The sequence below is a fragment of the Magnolia sinica genome, chromosome 4, assembly GCF_029962835.1.
Source record: "Magnolia sinica isolate HGM2019 chromosome 4, MsV1, whole genome shotgun sequence".
NCBI classification, from domain to species: domain Eukaryota; kingdom Viridiplantae; phylum Streptophyta; class Magnoliopsida; order Magnoliales; family Magnoliaceae; genus Magnolia; species Magnolia sinica.
Window position 1 is genome coordinate 79,047,436 of NC_080576.1, and position 19,423 is coordinate 79,066,858.

The 19,423-nt window shown below is 40.3% G+C and overlaps 1 non-coding gene and 1 pseudogene across 1 annotated transcript; both read right to left on the minus strand.

Moving 5' to 3' along the window:
• Positions 1-3,377: 3,377 nt before the first annotated feature.
• On the minus strand, positions 3,378-18,315 carry LOC131243262 (CRS2-associated factor 1, mitochondrial-like; annotated as a pseudogene).
• Positions 5,117-5,267, minus strand: LOC131244866 (U4 spliceosomal RNA). The gene has a single exon (XR_009170638.1). It is a non-coding gene; the product is annotated as a U4 spliceosomal RNA (small nuclear RNA).
• Positions 18,316-19,423: the final 1,108 nt, after the last annotated feature.

The window sequence follows — 19,423 nt, forward strand, 5'->3', positions numbered from 1 at the left end:
AATCTATTTTCTGGTATATGACCCATACAAAGTGGGGGCCAGCAGATATAAATTTCTATCAAATCCCCACTCAAGTCATCAAGTCATCAATGTTTCTCCTCAATTAATACAAATCACGTGGGCAATCAATACTGTCGTTAGTTGTACTAAACCTCTTGTTTCAGCTGAAGTTTTAAACTCGTAGTGACATTCTCATCCTATTCTTGTATGCATGTACAAAATTCTATAACATGGGAATGGAACCACTTTGTTGTGTAGATATTTAAAAAGAGGATAAACATGCATGGATGCAACTCCCTGTCCAATCACTCAGAAGCCACCATCTCCTGCAAACTGTTTGCTTCTCTTTCCACCAATGAAGCCGAGGCATGCGTTTCAAATTACAAGATTTTCGTGTGTTTTTGTTCCATAAATTTTCCTTCCCCCAAATGGTGTTAGCATTCCTCTGGCACACACGCAGCAATTCATCATCCTAGCTTTGTCAGCTGATATTACTATAGTTTTCTTTTTCTGCAGCACAATCTAACTATACGGCCACAGAAGAATTGTCCATCGCTCTAATAATACAGTTCTTCCCTCTCCATATCACAATCTGTTTCTCACCAAATGTCACTAAGACACAAGGAACTAAGTCCTGCAAGGAAACCCCAAAACCATTCGAATATCTCCATCTTCAACTAAGACTAGAAGGTGAAATTAATGAACTACATATGTGGGGAGAGATGAACATTTAATAACATGGATTATATACATGCTAAATAGATTTCTTTCGACTTCAGAAAACATAACTATCAATATGTAAGGGTTACAAGGTTAAACGAAGGGAGTTTGACTGTGCAACATAGGTTGATGATTATGAATGTTTTACATTAAGAAATGGAAGAAATGAAATTCATAGGTGCCCAAAATTTATGTGAAATTTAAAATGAGAGAAAACAGTGCCATTCAGAAATAGATTGATAGAAGGATAGTGGAATGCCGAGGAAGAAGTAATGTTATATGGAATAAGATGGCTGACTGCATTAAGAAAGTGGCAAAAAATGTTTTAAAAGTATATAGAAGAAAAAGTCAATTCATATGAGGAAACCTCATGAAAATTTTGAACAACATAGAAACACCAAATATATATATATATATATATATATATATATATATATATATATATTGTTTAGCAGTGAGGTTTACAATGATCTATGCAATAGATTCGGGATAGGAGGTGGGAAAGATGCAACTTGCAAAATTAAGAGAGAGGATGGGTAGGGTGTTGGATCATGTTATATGAATTAAGAGCAATAACCAAAGGGTAATAATAAAGGACAATGTGATTAACATAAGGTGGAGAAACTATTTTCAGATCTTGTTCGATGACAAGTGCTATGAGAACTTAGGGATAGAAGGAACCATAAACTCAAATAACATTGAATATTATAGATACTTTCATAGGATAACAATATTTAAAATGAAAGAAGCTTTGAGAAAGATGAAAACAGGAAAGGCTCTTGGACCATATGATATACTAATAGAGGTTTGGAAGTGTATGAGAGATACTTAGTTATTTTAGTTGGCAAAGTTGTTCATCAAGATTGTAAAATTGGAAAAAATAAAAAATAAAAAAAATGCCAGAGAAATAGTTGCCATGTAAACAATTTGGAGGGTATTTTTTTAGTCCTTTTCACGGGTGTTGAGGGCCTTTCTTCAGTAGTTTGCTGAATTTGCTATGGAGGAGAGTATGAGTGTTGTAATAACAAATGGGGCATTGGAATCCCAGCAGCATGCATCTCTATTTACATGGTGAAATTTGGTTCCATAAAGATGATCATATGTTTCAATCAAAGAGTATTATTATTTTCTCATATTGACTGTCCCTCGTGGCATTTGATATTTGGATTAGCAACTGAATATTTCTGCAGTGATCTTTGAGATGACGAAGAGAAAGCTGGCTGATGTGTTACAAAATTGGAAGTTCTCTGAACCATCACTGCAATCTGGAGTAAACTGAGATCTTGCACTTGCAACATTCCAAAATATCCACTGATTTCAGTGATATAGGAATGCGGCATGCCTCTGTCAGCGGAAGGTGAATATGGGTTGGTTAAACAGAAATCTCTTTGGTCATTAAATTGTATTAATATGACATTATTCTTTTATGTGCCGCTTCAGTGGATTATCCGATCCGTGAAGAGGGTGGAGCATACTATGAAGATCATGTGAAGTAGAAATTGAAAGTCCACTAATCAGGTAGGCCACTTGTTGATTTGGACCATCTGCCACATTGATCCAATGGTGTAGCCAGTCTGATTAATGGACCAACCCTGGCTTTCATCTCAGGTGATCTTCATGATGGCGTCCCACCTTTTGCACAGCCAGATGCTATGAGCAGAAAAAAATGGTGCATCTTAAGTTAACATACAACATGGTATATGTTCATTTCTTTTATTACATAAAAAAGAATCTGATTAGCGAGAGATTTTCCAAAGTAGGGATCAAGGGCATTCTTCTTGCCAACCATTAATTGTCAATGGCAACTGAGGTGCTGTTAGCCGTTGATTAGCGATGTTACTCCAGCAGGGCAACAATCCATTTAAGTGTACATGTTTGCTGTATTAGCATGCATAAAAAGTACATGCCACAGTGGATCTTAATTTCCCTATCTGCAGCCCATTAAGGGTCTATTTGATTTTCCAAATCCATTGTAAATACACTGCAAATGGGTAATAATTATTTCCTTTAGTAATTACCACATCGTTCCCGATGCTTGATTTAACAGCCTACTTTTTGAATGCTAAAACTGAGTATGCTGTGAAATGTATGTGGGGCCCACCAGTGATGTATGTGGCTTATCCACAGTCATCTGCTGTGACATTTGAATTTATGGCATGAGCCACAAAAATGAAGCAGATCCAAACCTCAAGTGCACCACACCACAGGAAAAAGGGAATCAAACACCTACCGTTAAAAACTTCCTGGGGCCACTGTTCCCTTTGGTATGGGCCACTTGAATGTTGGATCTGCCTCATTTTTTGGCTCATGCCTCAAAATGATCTGGTAAAACAGATGGCTGGCGCATGTATGTTATATATATCATGGTGGGGCCCACAAATTTAAACCGGTCCATTTGACTGGTTTTTGAAACAGAAATACAAACGTATTTTCAAACAGGGTGATAAAGTAATAATTGGTTATTTACTAGCTACTTGTAGAGGATTTGGAAAATCAAACAGGCCATAAATGGACAGGCAAAATGAGAAATCAAAAAATGAAATTTTTTTAAAATTCCAAACGGTTATGGGAGTTTAGGATGGTCCAATCTGTTTTCTAGTATATGACCCATCCAAAGTGGGGGCCAGCAGATACAAATTTCTATCAAATCCCACTCAAGTCATCAATGTTTCTCCTCGATTAATACAAATCACATGAGCAATCAATATTGTTGTTAGTTGTACTAAAGCTCTTGTTTCAGCTGATGTTTTAAACTAGAGACATTTTCATCCTGTTTCTTGTACACACGTACAAAATTCTATAACATAGGTATAGAACCAGTGTGTTGTGTAGATATTTAAAAAGAAGATAAAACATGCATGTATGCAACTCCCTGTCCAATCACTCAGAAGCCACCACCGCCCGCAACCTGTTTACTCTTTCCACCAATGAAGCCGCAGGCATGTGTTTCAGAATACAAGATTTCCATGTGTTTTTGTTCCATGCATTTTTCTTTCCCCAAATGGTGTTGGCATTCCTCCGGCGTGCACAAAGCAATCCATCGCCCTAGCTTTGTCGGTTGATACTTGAGCTTTTTTTTAAAATCTCTGCAGCACAATCTCACTGTACAGCCACAGAAGAATTATCCATCCTCGGAAATTAGCTCTGCTCTACTAGGACAGTTCTTCCCTCTCCATATCACAATCTGCTGCTCCTCAAATGTCACTAAGACACAGGGAACCAAGTCCTGCAAGGAAACCCCAAAACCATTTGAATATCTTGTCTTCAACTAAGACAAGAAGGCGGTGGAATTAATGAACTATATATGTGGAGAGAGAATAACTTTCAAACATGGATCATAAACAGGCAAATAGACTTCTTATGTAAGGGTTACACAGGTTATACCGGGAGAGTTTGATTGCGCAACATAGGTTGATGATTATTGATGTTTACATTAAGAGATGGAAGAAATGAAATTCATAGGTGCCCAAAAATTATGAGAAATTTAAAACAAGAGAAAACAATGTCATTCAGAAATAGATTGATAGAAGGATGGTGGAATGCTGAGGAAGAAGTATAAGGAATAAGATGGCTGATTGCATTAGGAAAGTGGCAAAAGATGTTTTAAAAGTATCTAGAGGTAAAAAGCCAATTTATATGAGGAAACTTGGTGGTGAAATGATTGTATACAAAAAGCTATTCATGAGAAATGTCCATGTTCCAAAGCCTAGTAAGGGATTAGAAACAATGACAATTTTGAACATAGAAACACCAATAAAAAATTGCCTAGTGGCGATGCTAAACTTAAGGCTTACAATTATAGATTGGGGACGAGAAGGTGAGAAAGATGCCTTCAAACTTGCAAAAATGAGAGAGGATAGGTAGGGGAGTCATATCATGTTAGATACATTAAGAGCAATAACCAAAGGGTAATAGTAAAGGACAATGTGATTAACAAAAGGTGGAGAAATTATTTTCAAAACTTGTTAGATGACAGATGGAGACATCGTGCGCACACGCACGCCCCTCCTACACAAAGAAGAGGGTCCCACCATCGATCTGGATCGATGACGACGTCCAGGGAGGGCCTCCTAGTCAGAGGACTGCGTTTTGATTCCTTAGAGTGAACCCGATCGTTATGTGAATCTCACCATGGGTTCTCATGATCGTGACCCACTATTCCAAACGATCTAGTACTTTAAGTTTTGGTTATTAGGAACATCATGGACGGTTTAGATTACTTTGATTAGTTGTTATTTATGATTACTTTGTCTCTAAGTAATAGGTTGCACACATGGCGCGAGTTTTGGAGTATAAGATTTTATTATAAATAGGCACCCCTTGTAGTCTTTTTCTGATTGAAGATGATTAATAAAATTCTGTGTTTTCCTGCTTATCTAATTCTCTGAGTTGTGGAAACCTTGATTAGAGGGAGCCCTTCCAGAAATTCTCCATGGCACTAAGCTGAACCTAGGCCAAAGAGGGGGTTTGGAAATAGTTTTCAACTAGCAATTGACGCGCTTCAGTTATAACCTCACTAGTTGCGTCATTGCCCCAAACGCAAAGATGAGTTGTGGAAAACCTAATTGGGTGCAAAACCCTCTATTCTTTGAATGGCTAACTACCGTGGTGCGAAGCCACACCCATCCCAAATCACCCTCATCTCTTACCCTCCATATTCCTCATCTCCTACAACCATCTCCTCATCAAATCCACCCACGTTTGCAGTTAATCTTTCCCCAACAGCAGATTTCTAGAATCTGACCCTGCAAGAGGGTTGAAATTTTGGCGGAGCACCGTGTTCAAACCGATCATCCGTTTGGCCTGAAATTTGGAGGGAAGGTGGCCCATCCCTGGCCGACCAGGCCCTAGCTGGCCGATTTGAGATTCATGGGCCCCACACATGTGCGGGCCACCATCCAAGCACATGCGTCCGGCGTGGCCTCCTGTCAACACGTGAGGGCGGTCTTCAGGTTTACTCTCTCCTCTCTTTCACTCCTCTCTTACCTGATTTCCCTAACCTTAACCCTAGATTGTCTTAAACTCTCAATTTCTTTGCCCTTTTTTTCAACCATAGGGTTTCCCGAATTGAAACTTGTGAATCCCTTGGATTGGGGAAATTATTCTTGTGCATGTGTGGCTGAATCTACTCTCCTTTGAGTGTTGTTTGGTCTATAATTTTAATTGATCCAGCCCTAGCATGTGTAGGCTTGGACCCGCATAGATTCCCCTTGATCGAGTGCTTGACTTTATGTGAGATGTGGAATTTTGTGTGATTGTTTTGAACTAGTATGATCTAAAGCCTGGAATCTCGCATATCATGTTTAAAATTTCATGTCCTGTATCATAGCCACTCTAAGAACTTGGGGATAGAAGGAACCATGAACTAAAATAATATTGAATATTGTAGATACTTTCGTAGGATTAGGATATCTAAAACGAAAGAAGCTTTGGGAAAGATGAAAACAAGAAAGAATCTTGGACCATGTGGTATACTAATAAAGGTTTGAAAGTGTATGAGAGATACTGGGTTATTTTGGTTGACAAAGTTGTTCATCAAGATCGTAAAATTGAAGAAAATGCCATATGAATAGACAAAAAAGTACCATAGTACCTATTTATAAGAATCAAGAAGACATACGAAATTGCAGTAACTATCATGAGATTAAACTTATAAGCCATACTATGGAACTTTGGGAGAGTAATTGAGCAAAAACTAAGCCATGAGAGGAATGTATTAGTTTGACTGGGAGGTATACCACTGAAATTATTTTTCTACTTAGACAATTGATAGAGAAATATAAAGAGAGGAAGGATCTCCACATGGTCTTTGTTGACTTAGAGAAAGCATATAATAAGGTCCCTAGACAATTAATCTAAAAGGTGTTGGGAAAGAAAAGATTTTCAAGAGGATATATTGACATGATTAAGTATACATACGAGTGGTAACAAATGTAAGAACCACTAGCGGAGAAATAAATGAGTTCCCAATTACTGTAGGTGATGCAGGACAATTAACCACTTGCTCTAAAAGCTCGAACTGTTAGAGTATGGCGAATTAATCCTTTTATCTCATAGCCCAAGCCCCACATCTCATGGGTTTAGGACCTTGGCTGAACTCCCTTCGTGGGCCCCAAATCACATAGGCCGCCCACCCCAAGTGTGTCCCTGCATCCCACGGGCTACCCCACTCGAGCCCGGTGTGAAATGTGCATTAATCACCCCTGGTGAGGAGTCTCGAACACGAGACCTCTCTCGTGGGCCCCAAATCACATGGGTCACCCACCTTGAGTATGCCCCTGCATCCCACAGGCGACCCCACTCGGGCCTAGTGTGAAAATGCCCCTGCATTACTAGGCTTACACCGAGGGTCAACATTAAGCCTGTACCTTTTTGCATTGCCTATGGATGAGTTAACGAGGCATTTGCAGGAAGAGATCCTAGGTGGAAGAGTGGGTGGTACAAAACAATGTTTTGGAGGAAGAAGACAAGGTCCTCAAACACCTCAGTGGGACAGAGATGTGGATATCACTTCGGTCATAGGTAAATATAGATAGCATCATTCTCGCTAGCAAATCTCTTCATTAATCTATAAATAAGTTAAGTGGATGGCATTTGGGTAAGATGTTTGGTTCTAGATCTGGGAGCTTCCGCTGGAGTTCTAGATCCAGGAAGTTTTCACAACGTTGGGATCATGCATCGAGGAAGTAATCGCCATCGACCCAGACACAGAAGGATGTGAGGAGCTCCTGGCTACCATAATATGTATTAGGAGGAACAAGCAGTTGCCGATTCCAAAGTGGATCTGCATCATAGTGGGGGAAGATAAGGTGTTTGTGCGTGTAATGCGAGAAGAGAGGGGAGGTGTACATAATTAGGTGCAAGACGGTTAGGAGTGCCAACGAGCTGGGTTAGGGCTAGCCAAGCTCTGTCCAAGCCCGACCAGTATTTTGCAAGGTATCCAAAGGGCCAGACTAGTCGAGCCCAAGCCTGGCCTGGGATGCATATACGAGACCTGGCCATTCCCACAGAGAGAGAGAGAGTGCCAGCAGGTGATGAAGAGGTTGATGGCCCAAGCACATGAACCACCAGGAATCAAACCATGACCTGATGCAGGACATGAAATTCAAATATGATGTGCAAGATTTTCAGGCTTTAGATCACGTTAGTTCAAAAACAATTACGCAAAATTCCATATCCCACGCAAAAGTTCAAGCATTCAATCAAGCAGAATCTATGCAGGCTCATGCCTACACAAGCTAAGGTTGGATCAATCAAAATTATAGATCAAAGAATATCAAAGGAGGGTAAATTCATCCACACACGCACAAAAATAATTCCTCAATTCAACGGGTTCATAGATTTCAGTCTAAGAAACCCTAAGGTTGAAGAAAGGGCACAAAATTGGAGATTTGAGTGATTGAGGGTTAGGGTTAGGGATTTGGGGTGAAAGAGGGGTGAAAGAGAGGAGAGAGACGAACCAGAGAAGTGTCGCACGCGTGGACAGCGGTGAAGGCCCAGACGCACGTGCGCTGGAGGTGTCCCGCATGTGTGTGGGGCCCACAAATTGGAAAACAGCCAGCTTGGCCTTGGTTAGCTAGGGGTGGGCCACAAAACCTCCAAATTTCAACCTGATCCTATGCACGGTCTGTGCATGGTGCTTCGCCGAAGTTTCAGCCCTCCTACAGGGCCAGATTCTGGAAATCTGCTGTAGAGAGAAAAACGGCTGCAATAGAGGATGGATTTGAAGCATAGATGATTGTAGGAGAAGAGAAATATGGATGGTAGAAGGTGGGGGCAACTCGGGATAGGTGTGGCTTCGCACCACTGTAGTCAGCCCTTCGATGAAGGGAGAGTTTCACACCCAATTGAATGTCCACAACTTAGGAATTTAGAGGAGCAAAAAAACGCAGAAATTTTATTAATCTTCAATGAGAAAAAAGAATACAAGGGGTGCCTAATTATAATAAAACCTTATACCCCAAAACTTGCGCCATGTGCGCAAACCTATTACTTGGAGACGAAGTAATAAAAAATAACAATTAATCAAAGCAATCTAAACCGTCCATGATATTCCTAATAACAATAATAAGTAAAACCCAAAGTACTAGATTAATTGGAATAGTGGGCCACGATCATGAGAACCCATGGTGAGATTCAAATGACTATCAAGTCCACTCCAATGAACCAAAACGTAGTCCTCTAACTAGGAGGCCCTCCTTGGACGTCGTCATCGATCCAGATCGATGGTGGGGCCATCCTCCTCCTTGCGTACGTGCGTAGGGGGGGCGTGCGTGTACGGGTGATGTCCCCATCATGACCGCAGTAGCGCTTGCTAGCGACCATCATGAGGGCATGGCTCACCAACAAGAAGAGGAAAGAACCCACCCCAAGCCTTGTTGTTATGTCCAAGTCATACATGCAGTAGTTGTAGTATTGTTCCGAGTTTGATACTATCTAGAGAGAGAGAGATGTGCTCCTCCACTGCTCTACATGCATGGCCTCTACACACATGGAAAGCTTCCCTCGAAAGCTTCCCTCTCTCTCTCTCTCTCTCTCTCTAACAAGCATAGGATTTTGAATAGAAAATCCTACTCTCATGTAAATTTTGATGCTGTGCGAGATCCCACTGCTCATCAGGTGGGCCCTCCCCTCCATCAGATGAGCCACTTATGTCAAGTGTGGCCTGTTTGTCAATCCCTTTCAAACCTTCGTATTTTTCATACACATGGCCCACCTGATGACTGGACCATGTTCACACAAAAGCAGGGAGCAAGATGTAAAATCTTACTCTTGTGAGTTGCCATCACATTCCTCAAAAACATAGTAACACTTCTCACATTGGTAATAAATAAATAAATAAATAAAACAAATGGACCTCAAGCAAGGACAGACATAAGTTAAAATCTTACCCTGAGCTTACAGCCTATTTTCCTGTAGTCACTCTTATCCAGGCTCTTGCAATCTATACGAACCAACTCATCAGTGAGAAAAGCGCCTTGGACCATTGGTACCAGATTACCATAGAACCATTCTTTGCTGCAAGTTTGGTTCATTCAATTAGATCCATGCAAACAAATAGTGTTGGGAACAATTGGGTTCTAAGAAGGGAACATTACCAAGTGCTGTTAAGGCAGGAACTGCAAGGCCTTTCTTCCTCATTTCCTTGGTTTGTTCAGTGGTTAGGCCATCAATTAGTATCCCGATCAACCTTGGATAAATAGGTTCACTGGGTTTCCACAGCATAAGTGGAATCACAGGTCTTTTCTTGGGACTGTAATGTCTGCCTCTGTACAGCACAATTAAACCACCTTGCATATAGATTATCTGACCACCAGTTTTATGCTGAAAAAATGTCTACAAATCCATCAAACAGCTAAAGGAAAATAATTTCTTATCCTACAAATTACCCAAATTCTGCAACTTACTTGCATACCATCATGACACAGAGCCCAACTCTATAGCCCCATTAATCATGCTATTGGTTACAAGAAGCAACAAGTAACAACAGGGGTGCACAACAGAGGGATCAAGGGACCATGATTTTCCAAACTGTAGAACCTCATGAAATTGTAATCAAACTATTTTTCTCCCAATGAATATGGTGCATAACCATGATGAAGACTAAGAGGAAAGCCCTAAGTACAAATATTCAGCACAAAACCCTACTCTTTGGTGTCATGATAAAATCTAATGAGTCCTTGCTTAATATCCATCTAAGTACATGGTTTTCAAGAAACTCTAATAGAAAGGAAGCAGTTACAATCAAACGATAAGCAGATATCATGTTCTATCAGTTTGATGGTCCTTCTCTAGTATATGTTCTTATGTAAATGGTTTCAACAAGAAGATAAAGCATGAAGAGAAATACCTCAAGCTGCGTGCATACATTTTCCATGTCAACTGTAGGTACACCCATACACTTTATCCTGATAGCCTCAGCATGCTTCCAGTGATTGTGAATAAGATTCAACATGTTGTGAGTCAGGCCATCCCTTCCTATACAAAGCACATTGCCAATGCTAGTTCAATAAAATCATCATCATCATGGCCTTGAGATCTCAGCTTCACAAATTCTGTTTTGCCAGCCATTCCTATGAATCCTATCTAAGACATTAAAATCAATAAATCAAGCTGCAGAAAATATTCAATTTCTGTTTTCTCATGGAAATACAATATCCTAGCATTGCTAGACCATTTCCTACATGCGCCCCCCCCCCCAAAAAAAAAGTGTTATTCGGATAACGCTTTAGTGGGTGCCCCACCTTGACTATGTGTTATATATCCACTCCATCCATCTATTTCTCCAACCCATTTTAGGATGTGATCCCAAAAATTAAGCAGATCCAAATCTCAAGTGGACCCCACCACAGGAAACAGTTGTGACTAGCTTAAAGGAGCCATAGGCTATTTCTAATAGTGTGGTCCACTTGAGATTTGGATCTGCTTAAGTTTTGGGATCTCATCCTAAAATGAGGTGGAAAATAGATGGTCGGCCTGGATATACAAAAAATATATTAAGTTGGGCCACACATGGTTAGGAAACACCCAGGTAACAACTAATTTGCTCCCTTGGATTCTTTTAATGCATTTATTTTTTTAATTTTTTATTCATGCATTTGGATTCTAAAAAATGGAGAGTAGACGTAATTTTGATGGTGAGTGAAAATTGCATGCATCCTTTTATTACTATTGTGTGCATAATGTTGTTGTTATTTTTTCTTTTTTCGTTTTTTATTATATATGTTTGAGAATTTTATATGGAACATTTATGTTCAATGGTACAAACGTTGATATCACATGATGGGCCTCACCTTGAATGGTTAGGATTTTCCCACCTGGGAGATTTTTGGAGCCCTCATCTGGTGGGTCCCACTCTATTTGTCTCGTTAGTTGAAAAATCAAACCAGTTGGCTCACCAAATGGATGACATAGATTTTGCACACACTTGATGCGTTAGTATTGTCACGATGGTCCCACAATGTTTTCTCATGTATACAGACCATCCACGCTAGGACATTCCTGATGAATGGTTTGGATCACCGTCACCAGTTGCCCACTTTGCATGATCAAGTTATGCTCGAGGTAAAGGTCTTTCCACGGTAGGAAGTACAAAGGAAAAGTCCTCCGACAGTGAATATGGACGAGTGAGCCTCACAGCTAAGTGATCCAGACCATTTATTTTATAACTGTGGCCCACCTGAGGAACAAAATGCCTTTATTTTTTTATCAGAAGATCTCAACAATGTGGCCCACCTGATGAAACCTCCAATATCATACACACGTGCCATATTAGAATGTGTGCTTACGTGTGGATGGGCTAGGCACCAATTGTGTGCCGTATGATGCAGAGCACTTAATAAGAGGGTATTATCTTCTCAAACGCTGAACTGACATATGAGTAGATGACCATTGCTACATTGCTAATGCAGGAGCATTTTCACACTAGGTTTGAGTAGGGTGGCCTGTGGGATGCAAGGGCACACTTGGGGTGGGCGGCCCGCCCGTGTGAGGTGGGTGGCTCGTGTGAGGTGGGCCCCACCCCTGTGAGGCGGGTGGCTTGTGTGAAGCAAAACCCATGTGAAGTGGGCCCCACGAGGAGGGTTCAGCTGAGGTCTTAATCCATTGGATGTGGGGCCTGGGCTATGAGATAAAGGGATTGATTCGCCATGCTTTATCAGTTCGAACTTTTAGAGCAAGTGGTTAATTATCCCGCATCAAAGTGGTATCAAAGTAGGAGGTCTCGTGTTCGAGACTCCTCATCGAGGGTGATTAATGCAAGAGCATTTTCACACCGGGCTCGAGTGGAGTGGCCTGTGGAATGCAGGGGCACACTCGGGGTGGGCGGCCAGTGTGAGGCGAAGGGATTGATTTGCCATGCTCTATCAGTTTGAGCTTTTAGAGCAGGTGGTTAATTGTCCTGCATCAATTGCTACATTGAATTCAATGGCAAATGCTAAATTGATTAGGCTATGAATGTATGGGAACTATCCATGCATATAGTTTTGTTTGGATTTTGTGGCATCCACATTATCTATTTGGACCATCAATTAGGTCCAATGCACTCTACATAGACTGCCTTGAGATCCAATGATCTAAACTATCCAATAAATCTAATTGCACCTACATGCATGGGAAGGTTTTCATACACTTAGCATATTAGGTAATAAAGGATTGAAAACCATTCATATCTCTCGTACCCTTATTACTTGATGAAATTATGCTATTTTATTTTGCTTTTATATTTCTTGACTTAATAATTCCTTGATTTTTAGATCTATTTGAGAAATGGATTCATATTCTTTGACTTAATAATTCCTCGATTTTTAAATCTGTTTGCGAAATGGATTCGAATTCCAATATGGATTTTCATATGATGTCTACAATGACCATGGCTTGTGCATTAATGACTATTTGGCTTGATAAAAACAATATGTTAGAAGAATCACAACAACAACAATGAAACTATACAGGCGCACAAGCAACTAATGCAATTATTAATGGAACGGGGCCAACGTGCTTCGACTACATTCATATGCACAAAGATGCTTTCTTTCGCCCTCGCGACATGAGACAAAAAAAACAGTAACCTACGAGGCACATTTAGTGTATCACTAGAAGAAGAGTTAGTAATTTTTCTTCATATAATTAACCATAATATTAAGAATCGGGCTATGCAACATTATTTTAACCATTTCGGCGAAACAATTAGTCGTCACTTTAACAGAATGCTTAATGCAATTGTACTTCCACAACGCGATATCATAAAACCACCCAAAAACTAATGTATCACCTAAAATAATGAATGGTACGAAGTTTTTCCTGTACTTTAAGGATTGTGTTGAAGCCATATACTGCTCACATATTCCAGCAATAATCAACGTAAAGGAGCATGCCAAGTGGCATAATCAAAAGGGCTTTATTTCCCAAAATGTGTTGACAAGCTGCTCTTTTGATTTAACATTTCAATATATACTAGTGAGGTAGGAGGGATCAGCGTCAGATTCACGAATACTAGCAGACGCTCTCAACCAACTACACATTGATTGTCCCGAGAGGTACTAATCTAAGTAGACCTATAGATATGTATTTATTCATTAATAAGTATATTAAATTTAAATAACTTTCAATCTGTGTTTTTTATAGGAAAATATTACTTAGTAGATACTAGTTTTGCGAATGCGCATAATTTTTTAGCATCATTCCATGGAGTTCGGTATCATCTAAAAGAATTTAGGCAAGGTTGTTAACCTAGGACGAATGAGGAGTTGTTTAATTTCCGACATTCCTCATTGCGGAATGCTATAAAATGAGCTTTTGGAGTAGTGAAAGCATAAATAGTGGTGGAGACATTTTCTGTGTAAGTGGATGGCGAAAAGTGCAGGAATCAATTACGAATGCTTAAAAAGAAATATAACTTGACAAAGCTTGAACTTAGCAAAAGTGGCTTCGGTTGGGATGAAGAAAAGAAATGTGTGACTGCTAAGCCAGGAATTTGGGATGAATTCATTAAGGTGAAGTTCATTCAAAACCCGAAGCCATTCATATACAGTGAAAACTAACTGAATTCTTTTTATTTTATAGACAAAACTTGAAGCTATTCATATCATAAACAAGTCATTCCCACTGCTAGCTTAGTTTGATATAATATATGGGGACTATTCTACTACAGGGAATGCAGCACGAACTACAACCGATCTTGAGGAAGAAGTTCTCCATTCATGTAATTACATGGATGACATCCCATTGTCCCCATACCTCTCTGGATCATATACACTATTTGCACCACCCGATGATGCATATTCCAACGGAATACAATTTCAATATCAATATGATGAAGTGGTCAAAGGAATGTGAGAACCTCCGCTCCAAGGCCACCTAAGAAGAAGAAGAATGCCTCTCTCACATCGACTGTTATTGAAAAGTTTGAAAGCATTCAAGAAATAGTAAATAAATGTCTTATTCAAAACTAAAATGACAGGGAGATTGTGGGACGAGTTGGAGAATATGACAACCATTGATTCCAACATGATGTATCGGGCCTACACATTCTTTACGAAAATACCGCATTTTGCATCTACATTCCTTGATCATGTAAGTCCTATCCAAATGAATGAATGGTTAGAGAGGATGATTCCTAAGTGATAATTTTCAAATGTACTTCCTATAGTTAAAGAAGGCATTGTTAATGTACTTTGATTATTAGATTTGATATTAATGTTTTAAGTTTCTTCTCAATGCTTAATTTGAGTTACTGCTCCATATCATATATATTTTGAATTCGTGGGCCCACTTTTATGGCCCACTTGATGATTAGTTTGGCCTAAGAATTAGCTCAAATATTCATCTTGATGGGCCTAACAAAATGACATATTTGATCCCATGCTTTTTATATGATCATAATATTTTCCCTAGTCCAAGCTCTGCTCAGTGTGAATATACAACTTTTTACCTGTAAGTACTTACAAGTTACCCAAACAAAAAACTAACTTACCTGTAAGTTACTTACAACTCACAGCCAAGCAGGTTACATGTAAGTGACTTACAGGTAAATCTAATGAGGACATGCGAGTACCATGCTAGAGGAGGGTTGAGCCAATCTCCTTATGGCTAAACGACCATTACATGGGGCCCACTTGGCCCAATTCACATTCCTAGCCATGTTGAAAACCCCGTGTGCATGTCCATGCATCTTTGAAGACCCCACATTGGGAAGATGCACATGGGTTGCATATAGGAGCTTGATGGAAACGATGATCAGACCGTTGGATCATCATCATCGGACATCTTGATCGTGAACCCCGTGGGCCACGAAATAATTTAGTTGTTTAGATTATTTACATGTTTCGTTATTTTTTGTATACCTTATAATTGTGTTGACGTTATGGAGTTAAGAACAACTTTTAATTTATTAAGCGTATTTATGTTGAGAATCTTATTTGAGAGCACCTTTTTGTAAAAAGTCTTTTCTGAGACTATAAAAGAGAAAAGGGGGTGTGTGGAGCCCTAATGCCATTATTTTGAAGGGAAAAAAAAACATTGCGTTCTCTCTTTCTTCATGTGATTTGAAGAATACTCCATGTGACTTGGAGCTTGAGTGTGGTATGATTTTATTCCCCATTCAACGGAGGTTTAAGGCTTCCATCTATCATCTTCCATCTCTTTCTTTCTATCCAAAGGAGGTATTTTCCCAAAAACTTCATCTTTCTTCTTCCATTCCTATTCAAAACCATGTAAATCATCTTCTTCTTCAACTTTTCATCATCCAACTTCAACCCTCACTGATCCAGTCCATCGGATCGCGAATCAACGATTGCGATTGATGCTATTTTTTTGGGATTTTTGAAAAGGATCCAGTCCATCGGATTGCAAGTTGATGGTCGCAATCGATGTTGGTTTTTATTGGAATTTTGTGAAACTTTTGAAAATGCATGGGATTTTCTCTCTACTCCACATCATCCTTCCAATTTTTGATAAGTTATTGGATTTTAGATTAAAATTTGAATTTTTCCCACCATTTTCATCATTTACTCTCTTTTCTCTTTTCAATCACTTCACCATGGACAATCTGTGCAAGATTCCTTGCAAGGAGGTCTTCCTAAGGTCTCTCTTCCCAAGGGAAGAGAGTTGGGCCAAGTCATTTCAGCAAAAGGGGGACTAGCGGCAACCTGGTTGTCGTCGGTCCCCTCTTTACCCTCTGGTTTCTTCCAAGTGTCGAGTAATGGGGTGAGGAAGAAGCCTCTATATATTCCAGCTTGAGGTGGCCCTTACAGCGTGTTCCATAACCTCCCTTCATCCAAAACCTTAATTCTCCTCTACCAATACCTAAATCCATCAGCCCCCTTAACCAATTCACCCAATTTATTCCTAATTTCATCTTTTCACCAAATTCTAAAAAATCCTAATTCAAAATTTCTCAATTCCCATGAACCCTATTTTTTCAAATTTCAGATTTTCCCATTCCTAACCCTAATTATAGAGCCTAAAAGTCAGTCCCTTAAGTGTGAAACGTGTCTATCCTAAATTGAAAGTTCTATCCTTCCATCGGGCCTAATTTTAATTGATTTATGTGATTTATTAGCATGCAGGCATGTGATTTAAGTTAAACCGGATTTTATTTTCTATTATTTACTGGGTTAGCTTCTTTTGTCAATTGAATTACTTTATGGACTCTTTTATAATTTCCATGTTGCATGCTAGGATTAAATCATATGTCATGCATCAAAATCACTTATAACTTAAAAGAACTTACAGGCATCCAAACATGCCCTAAAGGAGCAATGCTACATATCTACAATACACATGCATGCTTTTATGTCAATCCAGCTTCCAAATAGTTCAAATCAAGAACCCAACGAGGTTTGGGCGAATGGTCTTCACCATAGGTTTGCTCCCCATAGGTGAGGGTTCGATTCCCCTCCTTGGCTTTACCCGATACACGTGGTTGTGGGTGATTGCGTGTATCCGTAAGGATTAATCTCACTTCAAAAAAGAGGTGGGGACACCATGTGTCTTCAAAAAAAAAAAAAATAGTTCAAATCAATGGGAACCATCACAGATGAAGCATAGCCCAAAAGATCCCACTGATGCAATGATCCTCAACATCCAACCAGAGGGCAACAAATGGGCAGGTCAAATCCAACAGGTGGGAACTAGAATGGTTAAGATCATCCAACCAGTGTAAGTTTTTTAGCTGACATTTCATCCACAAACATCATAGTGGGCGATGTCTGATGAATGAACTGGATGGCATATACACAAGACTGTGGATCCACATACAATCTGGAAGGTTTAATTGCTTGGGCATCTCCTCCCAACTGTTCCCTGTGGTGCAGCCCACCTGAGCTTTTGACATGGCCTAACATCGAAGGGCACACCTAATGGACAGGGTGGATCTGATGCACACGCCATGTGGGCCCCAAAATATCTCCACATAAAAGAAACAATCCAATCAACCATTTTACATCAAAGAGCAAAAGTAATTACCTAAATTAACTTGCTGCTTAGTCTTATTCCTCTGACTCCTCTCCACCAAAACTCTCCTCTCCGCGTCAGAGAGCGGCTCCCCGAGGATCTTCTCCCTTGATTTCCGAGCCGAATCCGCATCATCCAAATTCGGATCCCCGCCGACGGATTTCACAGCCGGGTCCACAAGGACCGGGGCGCACGCTCCGTCCCAGACCCGGTCGATCCGCCCAGGCCCGAACGGGGAGTACTTGGGCTCCCGCAGTCGGATCGGCCTCGTCAACGGCAGCGGTCCGCTCTCCGTGTAGCTGTACCTGAAATCAAAGGGGAGGTCCGAATGGAGAGGCTTTGTGGCCGTCCGATCGAGCGATGATGGAGGGTGACACGAGGGTTTCTGCTTCTTGCTGTTGCTGGGATTAGGGTTAGGGTTTTTAGGGGCGTGTTTGAGGTTTGAGGAGAGTGGAAGAGATGAAGAGATGCGAAGGTGAGAAATGAGAAAAGATGGTAAAGAGAAGAGGGTTTGATTTTGGCGGGAAATGGGGTTTAAAATCATATCAGAGAGAGTCTGGTCTACCGTTTGCGTTTCAGACTCGGATGGTGGAGGGAGGAGAGGGTCATGACTCATGTGAAGAGTCACTTTCTGGAAATGACCATTTTGTCCCCCTGAAAGAGATGAAATTTATGATAAGTGGGGCCCACTGTTTGGCAATCTGAAGGATTGGTTTGTTGAGTCCCACCGAAGATTAGAGGACCGGAATCGCCTACGGTACCTGTTTTACACTGCGCTTAAAACGGGCACAGCTTTGGATCCCTGTGGGGCCCACCCTGATCTATGTACCTTCCATCCACTCCGTTCATTCGTTTTTTACAGCTCAATTTTAGGGCATGGTCCCAAAAATGAAAAATATCTAAATCTCGCGTGGACCACACCACATAAAATAGTGCTGATTGACCATTGAAAGTTTCTTACGGGCCACGAAAGTTTTGCACCAAGCTGATATTTGTGTGATCCTGAAGTAAGGTCTTTGTGACCTTACCAATAGGTTGGATGGCAAATAAACTATCTGGTGGCCCCTAGGAAGTTTTTATTTGTGGATATTCTATCACTACCATTTCGCATGGTGTAAGGTTAGAAAACATGTGCCTGTAAAATAGTAGATAATATTCAAAAACAGAATATTGAATAAAATAGAAAATTTAGAAGTACATATCACTAATATGTTTGAGTCTAGATGTGACTAGTCACTCGGCTTAAGACCAAATCCGCCCTACGTGAACCGCATCACAACGGTAGCTCACTTGACTCGACTTGAAAAAGCTTGATTTGACTCAGTTCGAAGCTGAGTTCGAGCCGAGTTGAGCTGATTTTTTTTAGCTCGAAAATGAGTTCGAGCCGAGTTCGAGTTGACCCCAGCTCGAATTGAACTCGAATCGAACCAGTTCGGTGACTTGATTACTTTGCTATTGATGTTGTTCACCAAGTGTTTGATGAAATGACTCAATGAAGTGTGGCTGGTGGTAAGGAAGGTATGTACATAAAACAAATACCTTTTTTTTTTCTTGGTTTTTATGTTACTTAGAAGGTGTTTGATAAAATACCTGTAAAACCATTGTTTCTATTTTACAAATAGTGGGATTTTGAAGGTGCAGTCCAGGTGTTTGTGGAAATGCTGCAATGGCGAACTCGGCTCGATCTTGGCTCGAACTGGCCTGAGCTGCTAACCGAACTGAGCCGAGCTGGCCAGTCAGGCTCAAGGAC